Raw genomic sequence first — 5,946 nt, 5'->3', positions numbered from 1 at the left:
ATTGTGTAGTTTGATGATATTGGTGTTTTGATAGGAATTGCACCTTTGCATCCTTGAAATAGCTAATTCTCATTTAATGAAGTTTGGTAAAAAAAAAAATGAACATAAAGTATGTGCTTGTTTGGTTACAGATTTAACTTTTTAAAATTTTGCGGAAGCAGTTTTTGTGGTGTCGTTATTAACCAATTGTTTGTTGAATTGGGATTCTAAAAATAAAGCAACCAAGGTTAAAGCAAGAAGAACTCCTTTCTCCTTTTCAAATAGAATATAACATCATATAAAAAGTTAGGGTCTAAAAAAAGATCTCAGCCTGAATTTGGTGTAGTTTGGAAGGCCTTAAAGGTGCAAAAACGCAACTCCCATGGTTTTACACATAGTGTAAAGAAAGCAACATTATAATGCTTGAACCCTAACTTAGAGTCTGGCTCAACTGCTGAACATATTGTGCATAAACCGGTCCATAAAGTAAAACGTTAAACTTTATTGGTGATATTTTGACTCAAATCAAATTTAAGTTCGCTCCAAAATCTCAAATTCTACATGTTTAACTTTTAAAATGACTAAGTAGCTAGTAATGATTTCAACAAAAAAAGTAGCTAGTAATGAATTTAACTTTGGATCAATTTATAAGAAAAAAGAATTATGAGTTTCATACTTGATTAGTTTGTTTCCCTTCAATAATTGTGACAAATAGGCTTGAACAACTTGTGAATATTAACCATCATAAATTATCACAAAATATATTCAATCGTCTACTTTTTATTAACACAAACATTTTTCTCATCTAGTCTTAACACAACCTACAAGATAAATAGACCGACATTACGCTGATAAGAAAATTGATCTTCAGATTCGAAAACAGGTGAGTTATATGAACGAAGGCATTCAGTGGTGAGGATATTGGACAATGAATCCAGTAAAAAATGAGTTCAAGTGTCTATTGGAATATCAAAATACAAAAGAGAAAAGATTTCATTCTTATGTTCATAAATAGTTCGAAAGTCTGATAAAGGATAAAAGCATTATCAAGCAGTCAATTGCAGATTATGAAGATGGACAATACATGCCATTGCCACCATAAATATCAAAGACAAACAAGACAGAAAACAAGTAAGCTATCACATTTCCGTTCTCGGGTAATCATTTAAATTCACGCTTCTGACTATCTGCATTAAAGGGAAACACCGTCTGAACTGAAAACGCAAAGAGAAAAAAAAAAGGAATAACAAAATAGCCACCTCCAAAAGCATACAGCAGGGGTGATAAAGTATCAGCTCCACAACAAACATCTCTTTATCTCTCTTCGGCGAAATTCACAAATAGTACTTCTGATCCACCAGCATTCCGCAAATCAATCTGCAAAAATATTGTAAAAAGGGTAAAATGCAAGTATAGAAATGGCAGTTTTTGACGTGGAAGTAACTCTTAATACAGGAGCAAGTTAGATAAATTACACATTCAAGAATTAAGTCCGAACTCAACTAACTAATTCTCGAGTCCTCGACTTAGGATCATACGGAAAAACTAATCCTAAAATTACAAGGGAAAGTTGTGAACTAGGGTTAACTTGTTGTTTGAGCAACTTGTACCAAAGCATAATGTTACACAAGCCCAGAAACTCTAGTGCGTTTACTATTGACATTCTACATATGAATCAAGTACTACCACTTCATTTAGGATTCTGAGAATCATCACTTTCGTCAGGAAGTTTTCCAGACATCAGCATAAACCGATAAACTCTAAAAAGAAACAAAACCCTATAAATGGTAATTGAAAGAGGAGCAATATTCACTTCATAAGCTAAACCCTAGTAAGATTAAGACAACAACTCGATACTCACATTGTTTTACGCGTTTACCGGCAATCACTACACTTCATTGAGTTAAGAGTCCGAAGGTGGTTGTTGTTGTTGTTGTGGAGGTTGAGGCCACATGTAAGGCGGAGGTTGTTGAGCATACATAGCTGGAGTACCAACCTGCGGAGAATGCTGAGGTGGCATATAGTAATATGGAAGAGCATCGGCTGGAACTCCACCAGGCACTGGCCCACCTCGTGGCATCGATGCAAGAACCTCATCTTTCAAATCCTCTCTCGGCACGATATCAACGAGGAAGTCAAAGATATCGGTCCTTGTAATTGCTGCTGCAATATCGTTTTTCTGAAGTGTCCTCCTTTTGTTCTCCTCTGTATGATTCCATGAACGGAGAGTTAACTCCAAAATAAACATCTCACACGCCCTGGCGAATATAACTGGAGCCTCAGCCGAGATCATTCTTACATCCTCATCTGCCTTCATGATCTTTTTGATCCTTGCTAGTGGCAAGCTGTGATTCTTGAAATCAGTTGTATGTTCGATTTCTTGGAACTGGCTTGCCCAAAAGGTCTGAAGTTGTTGCTGAAGTTGCTGTTGCTGCTGCATATGGATGTGTTGATAAGCAAGCTGATGTTGTGCAAGCTGAGATGGGGAGGCAGCGAAACCCGTCGTCTGACCAGGAGACTGAATTGGTCCTCCTGAAGTAGGAATAGGTTGAGTGGCTCCAACCATTTGGTTAGCCTGGTACGGGTTTGCACCATATGGCATTTGAGGAGCACCACTGACCACCCCCATGACGGGTGGTTGACCATGCCCTTGTGGATCCATAAACGGCTGAGTAGGCTAAGACAACAATCTTTTTGCTCCTGGTTCCAGTAAAAATAAGACAGAAAAAAAATCAATCACTACCAACATAATCACAATAAATGCAAAACTCGATATGCCAACATCATCCAGCTAAGACACTGTACCACTAAATCATCACATAATTGTCACTATTTGCATCTATCCCCTCAGGTATTTTACACATATATTTTCCATCTTGAAAAAGTTTCCGACGCCTCTTCATGGATGTAAACGTACAGAGATAAACCTAAGCGCCACGTTTTCTATCATCCGTTCTGTTTATTAATATGTTTCTATATTGTACTTCTATTAAATTCAAATTCAATTCAATGCAAACCTCAGTACACAGTTACCTTCAATTCGATATTTTGTTTTCGATTCCTCTTCCTTGAATGAACACTTCCAAATCTTAGTAAAAAATAGTTTAATGAAAAAAATATCTATGAAACAATTTGCCTCAAAGGCAAGAGTAGTTACTATATAGAAATAGAATATAACATCTTTTATCGTCAAACATGACATGTGAATGCATCTAACTATATGATATAAGGGTACATCTGATGCAAGAACAATCAACTTTCAAATCTTCAAATGAATTCTCACCTCCCCATAACTCTATCTTGAAAATTAGAAAATCTAAACACCTCAAAACATTCATTCTATGCTGTATTATTAGTACAAGAGAGAAAAGCTTCACCAAAGCTATAAAATTGTCACCAACCATTTACGTATTCAAATTTATGAGCAATGATAAACAAGCCCATTTTAAAGACAAAAATTAGGGTTTACAAAAAAATTGAAACTTTGGATAAAAAAAAGTAGAAGCAACAACAGAGAGTACAATATAAGACCTAATGATCAAACCCAAAAGGGGAAAATCCACAAGACCCTTTCTTTTATGAAGAAAAATCCAACTTTCTGACTTGTTTCCTTAGATTTCACTCTTTGGGTAATTGATTTAGACACTATTAAATCCCAATTTTACTAATTAGATCATCAAAAACTCAGAATAAAATTTGGGAAGAATGAGAAAGGGAAGCTTTGATTAGTAAAGGTCATACCTTTTTTCTGTGAAATCGAAGTTAAAAAAGCTTTCTTCCCCACAGACAGACAGACAGACAGATATGAGAGAGAAAGTAGGGAGAGATGTTGTTGTTACTATTTATTAGGGTTTGGTTTGGGATCAGACTTCAGAGGAGAGAGAGAGTTAGGAATGAATGTGATTTCCACTTTGGACAAAAAACTGAAAAGTTAAATAACGGTATTACACTGACCCGTTTCCGTTATTTCGTACTTAAATTTGAGTTTTTTTTCCTTTTTGGAGTACAAGGTAGGTAGGGCCGTAGGACTGTAGGGGTGGGAATTGGTCGGGTCGGGTTGTGCGCTGGCCTTAACTTCATCGGTGGGTCTCGACCGGGCACTAAAATTCTACTCCGTATCCATTGTCCGCTTAACAACTCGGTCCGATTAATATTAAGATTTCCCCTTGATTAATTCTCGCTTGTGATCGACGGACTTGCCAATGCTCTAGGGTGTTTCAGGTATTATCCATCAGGCATAGACCTATTAGGTTAATTGGTTTGGTAGTCTGGTCCATGCTCCTTCACCGTTTCTCGTCTATTAAAAGCCTGACGGGCAGGGCATTCTCGTCATGGGTATCAGGTATCCGCGGTCTACTACGGATTCCAGCGGACCCAAGTGGGTACCAGGCTTTAGGGTGTTTTCCCCCGCTAATACTAGATAGAGTGTTTTGGGTGAGTCATATATAACATTTAACTCTACCTCCAAATTGATTTGATTCATGCTAATGTTTGCTCTATTTGATTCAGACATATCAAATTCAGATAATGAACCACAATCTAATAAGTATCTATGAGTATCAAGTTTTGTTTCAGTCAAAAATACTAATAAGTATCTATCTAGAACCCACAAGCTTTCACTTATAAGGTGGATTTTCCGACTCATCATCGAGTGGTTAATATGTCCTTTGGAGAGCCTTTTTTTTTTGGTTAATTAAACAATAAAGTTTCTCAATCATATAAATATTTAACTAAAAAATCTATAATGTGACTTTTCTTATAATAAATTGGGTGGCTTTGTACTAACTGTCCTTGCACCTTATAATAGCCTATAAGCACCTTATAATAGCCTATAAGCTGATAGCACCAACACCACCAACACCACCCAAACAACAGGAAGCATACAGCACTCAACACATGGCATAAACAATTAGGCAGTTTTTCAACCAAAAAAAAAAAAAAATTAGGCAGTTTTGAACTCCCATTGGGAAAACCTTTATCTAGCCATTGGTATTCGGTAGTCAAGCAAAAAAAAACCCTAGAAAAAACCTTTATCAAGTTATAAACTTAAGGATTACTGGATTCACAGTCTAATGTCCTAAACACCAGCGGCTAGCCCATGGCCATGGGAATCCTTATATGAATATAGAGCTCTTCTATTTTCATATTTAAAGATCAATTTTCTGTATTAGAAAGTTGTTAAGATGGTTAATGTTCACAAATTTTTCAAGCGAATTTGTCACGCTTACTGAATGAAAACAAATGAAAAGTATGAAACTTAAAATTCATTCCCCTTTAAATTGATTTAAATTTAAGAGTCCACCAAATATTGTTTACTCGCTTCAAAATGGTGCATACCATATTTGAAGGAATCAAAATTAAATTTATTATGATCTACTTAGTCATTTTAGAAGTTAACAAATATTATTTGAGAGGTTGGAGCAAATTTAATTTTGGTTTAGTTCAAAGCATTAACTATAACATGTGACATGTTTCTTTATGGAAAGGCTCATAAACAGTACCCTTAGCAAATAAAATATCAATAGTAACTAATGATTTGGTTTATAAATATTTAATAATATTTGGTGATACTTGAGCATTGTTATTGCATATAACAGTTGTCAGGAATTTCTTGAAGTTTATTGGTTTAGTTATTTGAGAAATAGAGGGTATGGTGGTATTTCGGCATCATCTTCATTTAAAAACCAATTGTACTCGGACATGTACAAAAGCTTTAACGGCATTAAGAGATTTTTAGATTGCAAGTGAAATTGCATGATATTTCATCAAAAAAAAAGTGAAATTGGATGCATCGCTATTTCGTGTCATTAACCCTAATAAAAGTAATGTGTTTTTGTAAGTAAGATTTGTATTGTACCTCATCTCTGAATTGACTCGAATCGGACTATAATTTTGTTTTTGTTTGATTATTGGGTATGACTGGCTTGAGTTATCTATATGAGATAATTTTTGTTCAAGATAACTCAT

General features: G+C 35.4%; 1 pseudogene across 3 annotated transcripts; it reads right to left on the bottom strand.

Annotated features, from left to right (window-relative positions):
• Positions 1-954: 954 nt before the first annotated feature.
• On the bottom strand, positions 955-3,941 carry LOC147536006 (nuclear transcription factor Y subunit C-3 pseudogene; annotated as a pseudogene). 3 transcript variants are annotated; one of them, XR_015225839.1, is made up of 3 exons: positions 3,721-3,941; positions 1,841-2,679; positions 955-1,356 (listed from the first exon to the last, which is right to left on the bottom strand). The product of XR_015225839.1 is annotated as a nuclear transcription factor Y subunit C-3 pseudogene, transcript variant X1 (transcript). The 3 variants fall into 3 exon arrangements; XR_015225840.1 differs by having other exon boundaries at positions 3,013-3,880; XR_015225841.1 differs by lacking the exon at positions 3,721-3,941 and adding an exon at positions 3,263-3,432.
• Between the last annotated feature and the right edge of the window lie 2,005 nt (positions 3,942-5,946).

Source organism: Eschscholzia californica, unplaced genomic scaffold (genome assembly GCF_041429995.1).
Source record: "Eschscholzia californica isolate CP2 unplaced genomic scaffold, dmEscCali1.0.p SCAF_5, whole genome shotgun sequence".
Taxonomy (NCBI): Eukaryota; Viridiplantae; Streptophyta; class Magnoliopsida; order Ranunculales; family Papaveraceae; genus Eschscholzia; species Eschscholzia californica.
This window is presented reverse-complemented; position numbering and strand designations above follow the sequence as displayed.